The sequence below is a fragment of the Gopherus flavomarginatus genome, chromosome 5, assembly GCF_025201925.1.
Source record: "Gopherus flavomarginatus isolate rGopFla2 chromosome 5, rGopFla2.mat.asm, whole genome shotgun sequence".
NCBI lineage: Eukaryota > Metazoa > Chordata > Testudines > Testudinidae > Gopherus > Gopherus flavomarginatus.
This window is the reverse complement of record NC_066621.1, coordinates 141,411,452-141,428,588: the sequence shown is the minus strand read 5'-3', so window position 1 is coordinate 141,428,588 and position 17,137 is coordinate 141,411,452. Positions and strand designations below refer to the sequence as shown.

At 40.4% G+C, this 17,137-nt stretch overlaps 2 long non-coding RNA genes across 2 annotated transcripts in view; both read right to left on the bottom strand.

Annotated features, from left to right (window-relative positions):
• The window catches only part of LOC127051663 (uncharacterized), a 290,729-nt gene that overhangs the window by 78,073 nt on the left and 195,519 nt on the right, over positions 1-17,137 (bottom strand). The gene's annotated exons all lie outside the window — the stretch shown is intronic.
• Positions 11,690-17,137, bottom strand: part of LOC127051659 (uncharacterized) — a 30,080-nt gene continuing 24,632 nt past the window's right edge. Inside the window, exons 4-5 of the long non-coding RNA XR_007774568.1 lie at positions 13,833-13,925; positions 11,690-11,931 (exon numbers count right to left, since the gene is read on the bottom strand). This is a non-coding gene — a long non-coding RNA (uncharacterized LOC127051659). The remainder of the gene's footprint in view (positions 11,932-13,832; positions 13,926-17,137) is intronic.

The window sequence follows — 17,137 nt, the reverse complement described above, 5'->3', positions numbered from 1 at the left end:
GATGATTATGGACACAGCATAAGAACTAGAGCAGAATGGACTACAATAGAGTAACATGAAAAAATATTTGTAGAAACCAAACTGCAAACTTTAAATTTGCGTATGCAAGTGTTCATATTGGAAGTGAGCTCACCCAGCGAATGGAAACAATACCATGTGATCTCTATCACCAATCACAACTAAGTGACACAATTTAATTATCACATAATTACAATCAGTTCATCAGTTCTTCATCCAAAACTGGATGAAGTTCAAATAATTAATATGTTCAAGGAAATCAAAACTTTTTCATGATGTTCTGAAAGCAGAAAAGAGACTAAATTCAGTGAATACACCACGTATTATGAATTATTTGCAGAACTCTAGTTTTATTTGTTTTCCAATAAAACGGTTTGGTCCTCTAACTACTATCTGTGTTGATTTATTTGTAAGCATTATTAATTTCAACTTTAACAGCAGAATGTGCTTTTTCTTACAGTACATTTAAAAAATATGCCTTTTTAAAAATATATTCACAGCTGGATGAAAAGCTTGATGTTTTCACCTGACAGACCCACGGAACCTCTCCCCTAGCAATTCTGAGATCTCACATATATCAAAGAGCTTTACAGTACTGATCAGTTATCCTAAAACAACAGTGACCACTGCTTTTAAATGGTCTTTTGTGTATTGCACAAGTTCTGTTCTTTACAAGACAAATTGGGATGGATTCTGTTCTCATTAAAATTGAGTTCACTAGAGTTATTCCTAATTTACACTGGTGTAAGTGGGGTCAGAACCAGGCCCATCATTCTGAGATATTTTTGTATTTATTTAAGTACAAATTCAGTTATATAAATTACAAGTCAAATACAATGTGAATCGATGAGTAGCGAACAGAATGCTCTCCATACTCATATTTCTTAAAGCAACAGAACACCAATAAGGGTTTATGTTTCTGTCGTTCTGCATCTAAATTTGCCTTTGACGAGACTGCTTCATTTTGAATCAACTCCCATCTTTCTCTTAATTGTTCTGTCAACCTGTTTGGGATCTCATCTACCTTCCTCGTTATGGCCTTCAGAGGGAGGGCTTCTTCCACACTGAGAGTCAAGAGCTGATCATGTCCCTCATTTAGACTCAACACATCTTTCCACAGCCCACTAATTGCATGGCAGCTCAGGCTCATTTGTCTTCCCAGATCGTTAAAATTCATCACCATGCTCCGTGAGCTCTCACTCCTGCCCTCGGATGGGCAGCTGTAGATTATTTAGCCAAACCAATCCCTAATGTTTTTAACTAGAAACTGACCCCAGCACCTGAGCACCTGCTGGGCTCTTAGTCTCTGTCATGTTAAAAGAGTGCACAGAAGGACCTGAGCCATCAAAAGCATCCTGCTGCATTACATTAAATATTGATAAAAATATGCAAATTGTTTATTGATCTTCGCCAGGAAGGCCCGAGATAATGAGAAAGAGACTGTTTGAGACGATGCTTGGGATTTCTAATGGTTTTTTTTTTTGTGGGTTGTTTTTTTTTTACATTATTCTGTGTTGTTGGTAGCTAAAGTTAATGAGGTCTTTTGGTTCACCTGGTATTTAAGACTTTACTACTGGTTTGAAGATAAAAGAGATCAATATACCTTTAGTGTGCATCACTACCAGCAAGTGATCCACCTTCAAGGGGCAGAAATGTTTGTACAGGTGCAATGCCAGCAAATCTATACATATTAGCCTGGTTAATATTGTACTAATCTCCCACTCTAGGAAGGTGCCTTATTCCTAATTGTGTTTATTTTCCATGTAGATAAAGATAGGATATTTCAGTAGTTATGCTTCTGGTGAGGAGGCTCAAAATTATTAGTAATTAATACCCTAAAACCAGTTCTTCTCAGAGTATTAATTGTACTGCATATGCTTCCTCTCCTTTATTTGATTGACATGTGACAGATTTTGGCCATCTATCTCATGCCTTCATATGCTTAGGAGAAGATATATTGCAATCATAACCTGATATTTTCTCTATTTTTTCTCCTCCAGAATGTTTCAGGTACTATCTGAAATAAGGAATGAGATGTCCAGAGAAGGTGGACATCTGTCTTGTCTTGTTTACCTGCAGTACGGCACCTCTGCTGGACCCAAGTTTTAATTCAGCTGGGTGATGTGACTGAAAGCAGCCACTGATTAAACAAATCCTTAGAGGGCTGCAGCATGTCCAGGAAACAGAGGGTACGGCTACACTGCCAAAAAAAATCCACAGCAGTAAGTCTCAGAGACCAGGTCAACTGATGTGGGCTTGACTACGGGGCTACCAACAGCAATGTAGATATCCTGGCTTAGGCTGGAGCCTGAGCTCTGAGACCTGGCAATGCGGGAAGGTCTCAGAACCCAGGTTTCCAGCCTGAGCAGGAATATCTACCCTGCTATTTTTAGCCCCATCACATCAGCCCTAGTCAGTTAACCCAGGCTCTGAAACCCACTGCTGCAGGTCTTCTTTTGCAGTGTAGAAATACCCAGAGATAGAGAGAGGGAGATCACAAGTGTCTGAAAATGCCTGAGTTCAGGATGCAACTAATATCATTCAAAATAAAACTTCCAGTGAAATACAGACTTTATTTGCAGACTGGCCAAGGAAGAAGCCTAGATTCTTTGAACACCGGTGTTATTATTATGTGTACTTGTATTAAAGTATCACCTGGAGGCTCCATTGTGCTAGGTGCTGTACAAATACACAGTAAGTGATATTCTTTTCCCCCAAAGAATTTCCAATCTATTTTAAGACAGATAAAGGGCAGGAGGGGAAACAAAGGCATAAAGGTGAAATTACATCCTCAGGGTCACACAGCAGATTAATCATAGAATCATAGAATATCAGGGTTGGAAGGCTCTGGAGGTCATCTAGTCCAACCTCTTGCTCAAAGCAGACCTGCAAATATAACCCAAGTCCAGTGCACTGTTCACTGGATCATGCTGTGACTCAGCAGCATGTCCCAAAGGCAGTGGTCTCTTTTGTGCATCTTAATAAACTTTTTCAAAAGTGAGCTCTTCCTCAGGATAGGAGGCTTCTACTTTGGGCAGGGCACAGTAAGCAGAGCTGGTTGAAACATTTTGAACAAAATATTGGAGAAAAAACCAAGAGATACCTGTGTGGTTACAGTACTAGAGGGCGACCTAGGTTCATGAACCCAGTCAGGCTGATTTGCAATGATATAGCATGAAAAACTCAACTATGAACCAAGTAGAGCAGTGATTTGAGCTTAGGTCTCCCAAGGTGGGGGAGAGATCGCTCAGTGGTTTCAATATTGGCCTGCTAAACCCAGAGTTGTGAGCTCAATCCTTGAGGGGGCCCTTTAGGGATCTGGGGCAAAAATCTGTCTGGGGATTAGTCCTGCTTTGAGCAGGGGGTTGGACTAGATGACCTTCTGAGGTCCCTTCTAACCCTGATTTTCTATAACCTTACACTAGTACTTTAACCAGGCCTAGACACACATGTACCTTCCTCCTCAGATCAGAAGGTTCTGGATTTGATCTGAAAGTGAACATTTTGACACAAGTCGTGTTTTGGTGACACTGTTCAATAGGCTTTGTTTTCATTCGAGTGCAGAACCAAAACAAATGTTGAAGCCCCAAAAGCAGCCATGAAACAGACTTCTTGTTCTCCAGCCATTTCAAATGGTAAGGCTGTTCTCAGACCATAGAGTCTCAAATATTATCTGTGTTTCCAGAAGCAGCTGTCTCCCCTCAGTGTCCAACAGAACTAAATCCGGACTCTCACTGTTGTGAGATGTTGTACCACACTGTCATTCTGTGTAACTAACCTGAGAATACCGGAGGAAAAAGGATTCTGGGGGGTTGAACTAGAACAGGGTTAAATACTACCTTGAGTGCAAGTGGGTGCTGGAGAGTCGGCTGTGGTTTGTTGTCCAGAGCAAACCAGAAAAAAATGTTAACATTTAGTTGAGAGCACAAAGTGATTGATGGGCCAGCCTTCCCCTCATGCAGATTGATGCCACACCATTATGTTTGTCAGGGTACAATGGGCCTGAATTATTAATTGTTCCACAATTGCCCTCCCCTGAATGATACAGTCCCTCAAATCATCACACAATGTACATCCTGTACATGTAGAACAAGAGCGAGATCTTCCTTGCATTCCCACATAAACTGAATTTTTTTTTAGCTCTGACAATCTCTCACAGCTCTCAACTACCTGAACGAGCCAAGTAATTTAGAATTGTAAACCAGTAGGGAAAACAATCTTCTCTCTCTTTCACACCAGAGTATTTAATTATGAATTTATGCAAACAAAAATTTCAGAGCTCTCCCTGCTCCATCAGTCTCTTGCCTGAGGTGCTTTCAAGCCCACAACAGCAGAACAGAGGGGGCGGAGTAAAGTCCCAGCATTTCAGAGACAAGCAGCTTTGATAGCATGTTTCAGCCTGTTTAGTGCGTGGCCGTATTCATTTAGACTTGTTCAAACAAGAGTCATCTGCTTGAATGCAGTTTTATTTAAAGGCCCATTTATCAGACAAATGAAAACTCATTTAAACAAGAACAGAAGCTAAATACAAGCACGAGACAATATGAGGATGCCACTAACGTGGTCAAGGAAAACATGTTTCTCTCCCGAGTGACTGTATTAGAACTGAAAAGACAGACAAAGGGCCTCTCACTTACACCAGTGTAGGTTAGGATGAAGTCCATTAAAATCACTGGTGTTAGGCCAGTGTAAATCTATTGTCAATAAGAGAAGAAGAACATGGCCCATGGTGTCCTTCTGCTTCATTACTAAATGAAATGTGTTTGAAATCAGAGAAACTGACTCCCATATACACTAAGGTCACATTACATGCTCTAGCAAGCTAAAGAAACTTCAGTGTGAGTAAATTATATTTACACACACTGTATGGCCTTTTTATGAAGATAGAGTAGTGTAAAGTGGCTTCAGTGTAAACAGGAATCAGGTCCAGAGTTCCAAAGTCAGAGGAAAACACTGACTTTCCTAATGGATATAGGTCAACTATTATTTGCCTACCATTTAACTATTTAATACTTCTAAAAATAACTCCCAACAGCCATGAATTAAAGCTTATCTGTGCAGGAGACAGAGCCTTCTTCAGGAGCTGGTCTGAAGTTGTGGAATGACACTCCATAGGAAAAAAGGGCCACCACAAACCTCACCACTAGAGCTGTGTGGAGAAAAGTAATTTCATTTCACAGAAGGTTTAGATACGTTGAAATCTGGTTTTGATTTGGAACAAAAACCCAAACATTTCAAAATTCTCCACAAAAGGGAAAGCAACACAGGCATTCTGCCTGGCTGGCTGCATCCAACTCACTGACCCAGGAAACTCTGGGATCTCTGACTCAAGGCCAGGCTGCCTCACAGCTGTGGACCATGGAAGCTTTGGGACCCGTGATTCTAAGGCAGCCTGCCTGACTGGCTGGATTCCTGGTTCAGAGGCAATCTGCTTGCTGGGCTGCCCTGGAGCTGTGCATCCTGGAAGACCTAGGAACCCCATTCTGCAGCAACATGCATGGCAAGCTGTATAGGAATTGAGGAGCCTAGGAGATTGAAAGCAGGGTTCCCAGGACTTCCAGACTCTTGGCCCCCAATCAGTTCACCAGGCAGGTTGCTAAAGAGCAAGGCAAGTGAGCTGGCAGGAAACACGACAGGTTTCCAATGGGAGCCCTCCTGCTTTCCGTTGGACCTATGTTGAAATCAACCCAATCGCCACAGAATGTTTCAATTTCAGTTATTCAGCATTCCCTGATGGAAAAATGTTCTGTCAAAGAATTTCCAAGTAGATCTAACCACCACCTTCTGCTCCAAGTATAAGATACACTTCTTCAACTTTCCTTCTGCGCCGCAAACACATGGCAGCATGTACATTTAAAAACAAAAACAAAACCTGACCACAACTACTCTGCACACAGGATTTTCTCTCATGGGAGAGGATGAACAAGAAAACATACCACATGTGACAGATATCACTTAATGAAAGGAGCTCCTATACTCTAGTTATGAAAGAGGTATAAGAACCTATATAGAATAAAATCAAAAATTTTAACAACATCTTTTTCATATTTTACAGAATTGTAATTCAGATTGTCATGGAAATTGATAGATATTAATTATTCCCACCTATTTATTTTTAAAAGTTAGATATTTTAGTGAGAAAAACTTTGGAACTAGGATAGGGGTTATTCAGTTATAGAACCTGGCCACTGGGAATTCATGTGGCACAGCACCAGCTTTGCTGAATTGGGCTCAACATGCTGATAAAAATAAAATGCCTATAGAAGTACTTTGAGACAAAGTTGTACACTCATACAACCCCTACTGAAGTCAATGGGAGATGCACAAATGGATGGACTATTTGAAGGCAGGACTGGTCCTGCTGTTGTTATATTGGTTTTCCATTGTACCATAAGAAACAGAAGGAAATACGGAGCTTCTGAATTTACATTTCACAGAGCAAGCAGGTTGCTGCAGTATCTAGAACAATCAAAAAATGTAAATGGTTATCCATTGTGCTGTCAGGCAGGAAATGTGTTATTTACTGACTTGAAAATAGAAAACCGAAATAGAACCAACACTAAGGGCCTGAATCAATGCCTACTGAAGTCAGTGAGAGTTTTTCCATTGACTTGAATGAGTTTTGGATCAGGTCCTAAGGGATTTCTTCTTTATTAAATAAATGAATGACAGAAAGGCAGGTTTATTTGAGAGAGCATTTATGGTAGGTGTGTGGTCACTTCAGATCAGATTCTTATATAGCTCTTCTTGGTTTTCGATTTCTCTTTTTTATTTCATATTAATTTTTGTCTGCTGGTAGCTGTAAAGGACACTGTGGATGGAATCCAATTACTGAAAGCTTTGACTATCCTGGTGAATATACTGTGATGATAAAGTTAGCACACAGAGAGTGGCTTTGGGTTGTTGCTCTTTGGACAACTGGTTGGGTTTTCTTTGTGTTTTACTATTGAGTCAAATTCTGCAGTCCTTGTTGTGGCACCATTTTAATGGTGCTGAAGCCTACGTAAGGAATTCAGCACGTTATCCTTTATGTTTAAATTATAGAAAGTAGTGGCTCATTGTAAAAGTCAGGCTCTTCTGCTCCTCATCTTTAACTCTTTGCACTGAATTTTGTCTGCATTGTATATTTTATTGTGGTATGAAAATCATTGCAATATATTTTTCAAAGAAAAAAACAGAAGAATGTCTAATTGAATCATGTTATCAGACAAATCCTGGCTCCACTGAGGCCAATAGCAAAACCACCTATGACTTCAGTGGGATTAAGATTTGGCTGTTGTGACCCAAATTACAACTTCACAAGAGAGGAAATTCAGGATTTATGCTGGAAACTCAAGATGACACTCTGGTCTTGACTCATGCTAGAGTGCCTTTTGGAAGGGAGGGACAAAGGGTTGTTTTGTCCCCACAGCATGAGTTATGGCTGAAATGTCATCCCCTATTTTCATATCCTTGTTTATGTGGTTTTATTAACCACTGCTTAAATATATCTTGAGGTAGTTAAATATTTACAAGGGAACCATTCCTTGTGTCAGGCAAAGTGCAAACAAAAATCATTCAACTTCAGAGGGTGAGGTTTTCATTCATGTTAGGTCTATAAACAACCAGTTTTGGTGAGAACTCATTGTTTTCAAAAGAGGGAAATACCATCTTGTACTGCCTGTTGATTCCCCATCAAAGTTCTTTAAAATAACTATTTTTTTAAAAATGCTCAGTTCATACCAAAGGCTAACCATGTCAATATGAGAGCCAAAAATGTGTTCCTATAGCAGAGATTTTGAGATCTATCTATGTGTGTGTGTGTGTATTTTATTTTGATATTTCCATGAGTGGGCTCAAATGCATAATGCTTATGAGATTGTTTGTCTGATTTTAATGCAGGTAATGTAACTCAGAGCTCAGTGATCCAAGAGAAAATTTCCCAGCAGGCCACACTTGACAAGCAGGTGTCACTCAATCATGCACGTTTTCACCTCCCTGAGAGGACAGATGGTCCCAGCCTACTTAGCAATTCCATCCTCTGTTGGCAGCCCCCTCTCCAATGCAGTGCCATAATAAAGATGCTCTGAGATTTGTGTTAATCTGTGGTCTTTGGGGTAAACTGTAAACAAAGTGTGTAGAGTTATCATTTCTCATTATGAGCTGGACCTCTTATCTTCTCCTCTGCCTATAGCATATAGATATTTTTAATAGCCTATACCCCTGGACTCAGCTTTCATGGAGATTAGTTCCTATCATTTTAAGCACCACAGAATTACTTTGTCTGTAGACGTCTGACCTAATCTGTTTGAGGCTTTTATTATAAGGACAGTAAGACAGACTTATTTCTCCAAATTAGGAGAACAATGGTTTAAATTAGCTATCGCCCCTGCTGCTGAATTTTATGCATATGTATGTATTATACTTGCCAATTTCTTGCTCTGAGACAGAAGAGGTACTGTTATTCCTCTCCTCATCATTCTGAAACAAGAACAGCAAGGATGGGGTGGAAAGAATAAAAACTTCACATCTGAACACAGTGTTGAGGGGAGTTATTTGTCAATTCTTTTTTCACGGCTGTGGTACATTTCCACTGCATCCAATTCCCTGTGTGTAAAAGGAAGATTATCTTTTCCTCAGAATCTGACAAGTGCAGTAAAAAAAAAAAAAAAGAGAGAGAGAGAGAGACAGTTCTCAGAGTCAAGACTGGCGCCTCCTTTAATTTGTGCCATTAGGGAATTCCCTTGGACATTTTAAATGGGGAAAGGAAACACAGGCAGTGTTTCTGAATCTTTAAATCAGTCATCAAGCCAAAGCAGAAGATTAGTCCAGAACCACTGTATGCTACAGAATGAGCTTGGAAATATATTACATAATTAAAATAAATTATCCAGCATAAGAATGTACCTGTGTCCCTATCAAAATAAAAGCCCTTTTCATTAAACATTTCTGGCGTAACACAGTTTACTAGAACAATGTGGGACACCATCCTTTGCTTTAAGTACTGTAGTTCAATAGGAATTATAGCCTGATCCAAAGCTCAGTGAAGTCTGTGTGAGACTCTCCATTGACTTCAACAGGTTTTGAATCAGGCCGTTAGTGTTTTGGTGATACTTGATGAGCTTGTGGATATTTCTGGATGAACTGATATGTTTTATTAGAGGAGGATAGTATATATTTTCTCACTTTGCTTTGTTGAAGGATAGAATAAATGTCAGATATGAACTTAGAAGACTCATTAGATACACACTGTCAACCAGATAAGATGACAAAGGCAGCATCATATCACCCTGGGGTACTTTGTGTAGATTTTCTTCCCTTCTCACTACATGTGAAATCATAATGTTCTTCATTTCGAGCCAGAAGCAGCTTGTTTGGCCACCGACAGCAGGAACAGTCTTTACTGACCAGCTAGTGAAGAGCGCTGGAAGCAGCTGCAGAAGTGACCACATCTCTGACCTCATTCCTCACAGACGATTGGAAGGTGTTAAGAGACGGCCAAATGGGTTGGAGATGGAAATGGAAAGAAATGAAAGCAGCTTTCTGATTAAATGTCATGTACTGTAGCACTGATGTAATACTGTGGTTAACAGAGTGCCTGCATCCCATTTGTACAATGAGGGGGGGTCACTAAACTGTGAACGAAACAGCTATGGAGGACTCGCCCGAGAAGTAAGTTACTTTATCTTTAACAAAAGCTGAGATTAACCCTTTAAACCATTATTTGTGTCAACAACCCTTTCCTAATTATTATGTATTTTATGGTAGCAACCTAGATGCCCCAATCAAGAAGGGGCAATCCAAGAGGCAGTGTGTCCTATTGAGCAGAGCATTGGCCTGGGACTCAGGAGGCCTGAATTTTATTCCTAGCTCTGCCACTGGGTGACCTGAGCCAAGGCACATTGTGGCTCTGTGCCTTGGTTTCCCCATCTCTAAAATGGGGCTAATGATACTGACCTTGTTGGTAAAGCACTTTGAGAGCCACTGATGAAGAGGCAGGCGTTATTATTGCTGAGCAAGGCTCTGTTCAGAGGCATTTTAAAAGACAGCCCTTACCCCAAAGAGCTTACAATCTAATTAAATAGGATGGAGAAAGGAGAAATAGAGCCACAGAGAGGTGATTTGACTTGTCCAAGGTTGTGCAACAGATCAAAGGAAGAGCTGGGAAAAGAACACAGGTCTCCTGCTTCTCATTGTGGTGCTCTGTACACCTTTTAAGTATTCCTCATAATGTCAGTGCGACTACTTCTGCCTATTTTTCTACTATTAACTATCAGCAATAAAAACAGAAATTGATTTTTTAAGAATGTTAAAATAATATTAAGGGCTACATTTGGGGTCAGAGACCATCTTTTTTGTTGTGTTTGTACAGCACCTAGCACAATGGGGCCCTTACCCATGGCCAAGGCTCCTAGGTCCACAGTAATATAAATCACAAACATTAATACAGTTGTAAAAGAAAGATAAAACAAGCATGCCAGCCCTAATATATGCATTACCGTAGCAGCTGCAATTATTACTGCATCACCTCTGCTTTTGTATTAGTAGGTGGGACCCCACTGCAACCACAGAAGACTGTGTGTGCACTTGACAGCTGTAAAACTGCTTCCTACCCTTGAAAGAGGGAGGGAATATATACTTGAGCCTCCAAATCATCTGTGTATGCGCATGCATTGATGATGACGATCCACACATAATTCTATTCTAGTATGTGCTGCAGGAAATTGTGTATGCGATAGAACCTTGCTAATTTGCACTTCCCACCCCATAATTTGCAGACAAAACCCCAATGGCCTCTCCTCGCTGCTTAGCAAAGATTTAATAAGAGAGAGTTGCATTGAGGTCTACTGGTATTAAGACTTTAATTATTATTTTAGAGAGCATTTTAATATATTATTCATTTTAAAAACTGTCCTGCAGAAGATTGGCTAGCAGGCCATGGAATACCCTTTAAAATGATGTAATGACCCTAGCTTTACATTTGTGATATGAATTTTGATTTTTCAGAAAGCAAATTTTGGGTAATTAAAATATTTAGGTTAAAATTGTGGCTTTGGACAAGCCCCGTGTAAGGGCCAGCACATTGTTGCATGGTGCCAGAAGCAACCCAGAAACTGGGCTATGACAGAGTCACAGTCTATCCCCTCATTCCCCTCTATTCCAGGGTGGTTGGCCTACCTGAACTAGCCCATCTCTGGCAGAAATATGTGCCCAGGTGCATCAGCGCAACTTGGAACAATGATGGGGGTGGAGCCAAGACTCTGTCTTCTCCTCACCCCCATCTCCACATCCTCAGTGCAGGATGAGGAATAGCAGCTCTGCCCCCATCACCACCATGATGCATGTAATTGGCCCAAGAGTGTAAAGAGGAGCTTACTCCTCCATAATACAAGTTATTTACTTGTTCCCATAATAACAACTAGGGGCTACAAAATGAAACTAATAGGCAGCAGGTTTAAAACAAATAAAAGGAAGTTCTTCACACAGCGCACGGTCAACCTGTGGAACTGCTTGCCTGAGGAGGTTGTGAGGGCTAGGACTGTAACAGGGTTTAAAAGAGAACTAGATAAATTCATGGAGGTTAAGTCCATTAATGGCTGTTAGCCAGAACACCAGATATACAAATCAAACCTAGCCTCTGTTTGTCAGAGAGTGGATGGCAGGAGAGAGATCACTTGATCATTACCTGTTAGGCTCACTCCCTCTGGGGCACCTGGTATTGGCCACTGTCTTCAGACAGGATACTGGGCTGTATGGACCTTTGGTCTGATCCATTATGGCCAATCTTATGTTCTTATGCTCTCTGCAAGGAAGCATTAGACATGCGATGGTCTGGCCCAGATTGAGTAAGGTGCAATGTCAACATTAAATTCCACCCACATAGAAGAAGTCTGGAGAATCCGAAAAGACTCTATCATTAAGGTAGAGCAACACCTGGAAAAGAAGGATGCAAGAAATAAGAGGCAGTATGGCTGCTGCTACTCAAAGATCTCAAACTAAATGAAAACTTGTGCTGGAAAAGGCAGGAGGCAAAACACAGCTATTTGTAGTCTGCTGATACTTTAAGGACAAAATTAGGGAAGCAAAAAGGAAAATAAGTTCCTGCTCATCAAGGTAATAAGGGAGGCATCATACACAAATTGAACACCAGATATACAAATCAAACAGACTGCAGATGTCATTCATCCTAGGGAATTAAGGAAATCAGCTATTGGATTTACTGAGCCACTTACATTTATTTGTGGCATGAGGCACGAGACGAAGGAAGGAAATATAGTTCTGATTTTTAAGTCATGAAAGAAGAGTGATCCTGGGAATTTCCATGCCATGCCTGAGATGTTCAGTGTTGACTAAGAGATTTGAACACCCAAGTCCCAAGGCATTTCATGAGAATTGGCCATCGTCTAGGAAGCTTTGAAAAGTTCAGCACCTAATTTCAATTTCTACCCTTTGTGAAATAATGTGACACTGGTATGAGAAACAAATCTGTAAACATACACATCCTGATCCAACTCCTATTGAGTTCGGTGCTAGGTCAAGCAGTTGAAGGAAAATAGACATACAGACTAGCTTGGGAACTTTCCAAAAAAACGTTGTGTCAAAAATGTCGATTCATCAAAACAAACTTTTGGGCACTCTCGCTGAATCTCTCATTGGAAAAATTTTGAAAAAAAGTTTTGAAATTGTCAAAAACATCTCATTCCAACTTTTTAGACACCAAAAGTTTCTTTTGGGGGTTCTAAATGACTTTTTGTTCTAAATTTTCACTGATTTCTACTAAAAAGGCTGAAAAATTTAAAAAGGTAAGAATCAAAATGAAATGTTTTGAAATTAGCAAAGTAGGAGTCTTGGCCCTGCCCCTGCAGCACCAGGTTTTCCCTAGATGCTAAGTGCTACTGTGAGAATTAGTCATTTTCCTACTTCCATATATTGGGAGTGAAGGACTCCCTAACCTTTCTTGCAGAGCCTTCCTGCGCCATGCAGAGAAAGGCACCATTTAGACATTTTACTTTGGCACTATCTTTTATATGATTGCATATTTTGAGACCCATTTTAATGCAAAAGAAAATTATTTGTATTGCAAATAGAGTAAAAGAACTGTCTTCCCAACATTAAAGATTCCACAGTTTGTTTTAACAGATAGAGGAATAAGTTGAACTTTTTTTCTTGTTTAAAAAAATACTCCACCAACCTGACAGCCACAAAAGCTGCCACTGCGGAGCCAGATTTAAACACTGCATAATCTTTCCCGGAGACTTTTTCAAACAAAGATGTTGTGGTTTTATTTGGTTTCTGTTTAACTCTCCTGAGAGGCCTTTTCTTTAAATCCAGACATGAAAAATACATTCTAAATCAAGCCACAGAGATTTCAGAAAAGGGGGATGCAATGAGACAGCATTTCATTTGCAAGTCTTTTACATTTTAACAGTGTCCGTTCAACAAACAGTATTGCGAATTCTGCTCCCTACAGGAGACTAGTTCTTTAAAATATCTCTCTGTCTTTCCAGAAATAACAGATTAAAGCAAACAGGGAGAACGTGAGAGATCGATTCAACCAGAAAAGCCAAGTAATAGATGTGTGGATATGGCAAAAAAAGAAGAGACCAGAACCCAATAGGTGGTCTAATTACTGTCATGGGAAGATTACTACTAACTCAGAATAAAGAATAGAAGATAAGAAATGACTAGAAAACATGTAAACTTTAAGATTATTTTGTTCAAAGTCTAAGAAGGGGAAGGCAAATTTGATAGAAAGCACTAGAATTTTGTTGCATTTTCTGACAGCTTTTCCATGATAAATATATCCCAGACTCTTTTAAACCAAATATTTGTACCTGGGGTTTCTGTTTCTGATGTGCAGCTCTGGGATATTTCTCTGCTCCCACTGAGTGCAAAGTAGATTGTTTCTAGGCTTACGAAGCTACACTCTGTGGGATTAAATAATAAACCGAATGAAGGAGCTAAAATAACCACATTCCTACTATTTCAAAGGGATCTCAGGATTCAGAAACACCCTGGATCAATGAAAACACATTTTTGCCATCATATATTTATCAATGTGAGTAGGAAATATACACATACGGCAATGCATTCCATTTAAGGTTGCCCTCAAAGAGTATCCAAAAAGTCTATGGTACTAAACTGGCTTCTGCTTTCATTACCATAGAGTATCTAAGCACCTCACAATTGCTAATTTAGGAATCCTCCCAACACTCCTATGAGGTAAGCAATACTATTACACCCATTTTACAGATGGGTAATTGAGGCACAGATATTGAGTGACTCACCAAAAGTCACACAAAAAGTCTGTGGCAGGACAGGGAATTGAAACCAGGTCTCCCTAATTCTAGGCTAGTTCTGTAACCACTGGAACATCTTTCCCCTCCTACAGTATCTATATGAAAGCATCATCTGGTACAGAACATAGCGACACATTTGCTTAACCGTGTAAGTTATATGACAGAGCATAATGCCTCTGCATAGGCTGCTGCTGTAACATTCCTTGTGCTTTTGGGCACAATTTAAGCTGTCGAGTTTGATCAGGAAAGTCTGGGTCCTGGCAATCCCAATTCATTGACCCACCTGACCTCATTCACCACGTTGTATTTGATACCATGTCAAAGGAAAATTAAATATTCTGTTACAGTTAGGTCAAACACGTTTCCACTGTATGCAAGCCATCATTTTCCAATGGCCCCTTCAATTCCTTTTCCTTACGCCCTAACCAAGGCGTGCTGAGGAAGACACCTCTCCTTATATTTATTAAAATATTTAATCATGGTAATTAAATTCCCACCCCACCACCCATGGCTTCAATTCAAGAATAGGAGAAACTGGACTGGCAGTTGTAATACCACAGGGGCATGAAGCAGGAGGTACTTGCCCCAGGCCAGGCACATGCTTCACAGCGGTGTTCAGAGCTTGAGACGCTGAGAGGATAAAACCAGCTCTTGAATGTCTTGTTGTCACTTAATGGCATGTAGCATTGTTTGCTCAAGCTCTTTATGACTGGGCATGTGCCACATGCTTTGCATACCCCCTCTGTGTGCCCCTGCTGGCATTTGCCATGTTCCACAGATGGATCAGCAGTGGTAAACATACAAACATGCATATGTGGAACACAGGTGTTTAATTCTGCATTTGCTAGCCAGGAGCAGACATACTCTTCCTCTAAAACAGAGAGCGCTCAGGGCAAAGCCATTTAATCTTACTGCCTATCTCTGACTTTGAATCATTATCAGGCCATATATACACAACATGCTCAAAGAACAACTCTGACCATTTTAGTTCTAGAGCTTAATGAGATCCAAAAAATGTAATCTAATATATAGACTTCTGAACCCCCACATCCTTCTTATGTTTAAACAAATAAACTCGTATACAAAATTCTTTGTTCAAATCCCTTGTGTGTACAAAAATTAAAGGCTCCTCCAGGTTGGCCGAAGGCCTGTGTAATTTGTCTCTTGTAGCGAAAACTATTGCAATTAGCAAATTTAGGCTATAGGATAGAGCCAGCAAAAATGAAACACTGCTTTTTGCTGCCAACATTTGCATCACCCTGCTGAGCTCATGTTATCAAATACCTAAAAGGAGAACCAGTCAATTGGAATGCATCAATTCTGCATTTTACTTCCAGAAAGGCTACCATGAGCTCTGCCCTGCATCGTTTTTATGACTCTTATGTGTTTTAGTCTGATTGCAATGAAACCACATTGGAATTATGATGAGATGGGGGACGTCTATGGCCCTAAAACTGCAGTGCACTTTCTGCACCGTATATGATCAATAGCCAATAATTCTTGGCAATGGAATGAAACATTGCTGAAAAGAAAGATCTAAATTCAGGCATTAGATTCTCTCCTGAACTAAAATTTGCTTGCTGCCTACAGGAGTTAATGGGGAGGAGATTGTCAGGGAGCTGGTTAGGACTCCCTGTTTCCAAAGACACAGCTGCTCTGGACCTGGTATAACTTAAAGCAGCCGTGTCTTCAGATTCACAGAGCTTTATGCAAGTTTGCATGGTCTTTAAGGGACCAAGTGCCAGATGAGAATCAGCAAAGTAAAATTATGCTTTGCTCTGCCTCTGTTCACCCCCGATATGCTCCTTCCCTTCCCCAAAACAGCTATACCAGGGTGGAATGGGATGAGATGTCTGTTAAAGGAATTGCTTCATTGGCTTTACCACAGCTGAGAACTGCCCTCACCAGGGTAATTGTTACCGGGTTTCTTATAGCCAGTTGCCAGACTCATTGTGCCACTTGATCAGAACAAATAAGTCCGATCGCAGAAGAGAACCTGGCCCTAGATTTGTGTCTTCCTCTCCCTCCTGCAAATGTTTTGTAGTCATATTTTCATGTTAAGGTAGCATCATACACTAAGGGCCTGGGTTCCGCTTGCATTGACTTCAACAGGATCAGGATCAAACTGTAACAGAGGAATTCTGACCTCAGTGACCCTGGAGCAATCCAAACAAAACCAGACATGCCCATGCAAAGCCACTGACAGCAGAGCCTCTGTGCATAACTAAGGACAGAATCTGGCCTGTGCTTTTCTGTAGAACACTAGGAAGAGGAGCAGTAAGATATAATTCTATAATCTCCGCTATGAACAGCTAAATGCAGCCTTCAGGGGAAACATGGCTCTTGATTACTTTAAATATGGCCTTCAGTCACGAGTTTAGCATTTAGCCAAAGCCACCCAGTGAAAGAGGAAATCAGTCTTCGTGTTTTTAAAAAGCATCGGTAGCTGACCGCACTGTCATACTGACAAAACCTCTGGCTGCTTTGAGCTCCATACTATTTGTCATTCTAGAACTACTACAGATGCATTGCAGCAGCTTATCTGGTACCTTAAAGCTTGTGGATTTATGTCCTACAAAGTCTATTTATAAAACCTACAATAGTTTGAGCACCGTTTCTTCACAATAAATTTTGCTTTCAACATCCCAGGATTTTCCTTCTGCTGATTTGTTACATCCTGAGCCACTTCAGAGGAATGGAATCCTGTCAGATGTGCCCAGGAAGTAGAAGGATAACAAATACACAGCGTTTGACTAAAGATATTCATAATGTGACACAGCTTCTCTGTAAAGATATTCACGCTTTGTACTATGATTGCACATGAGTGGATGATGGGCTTC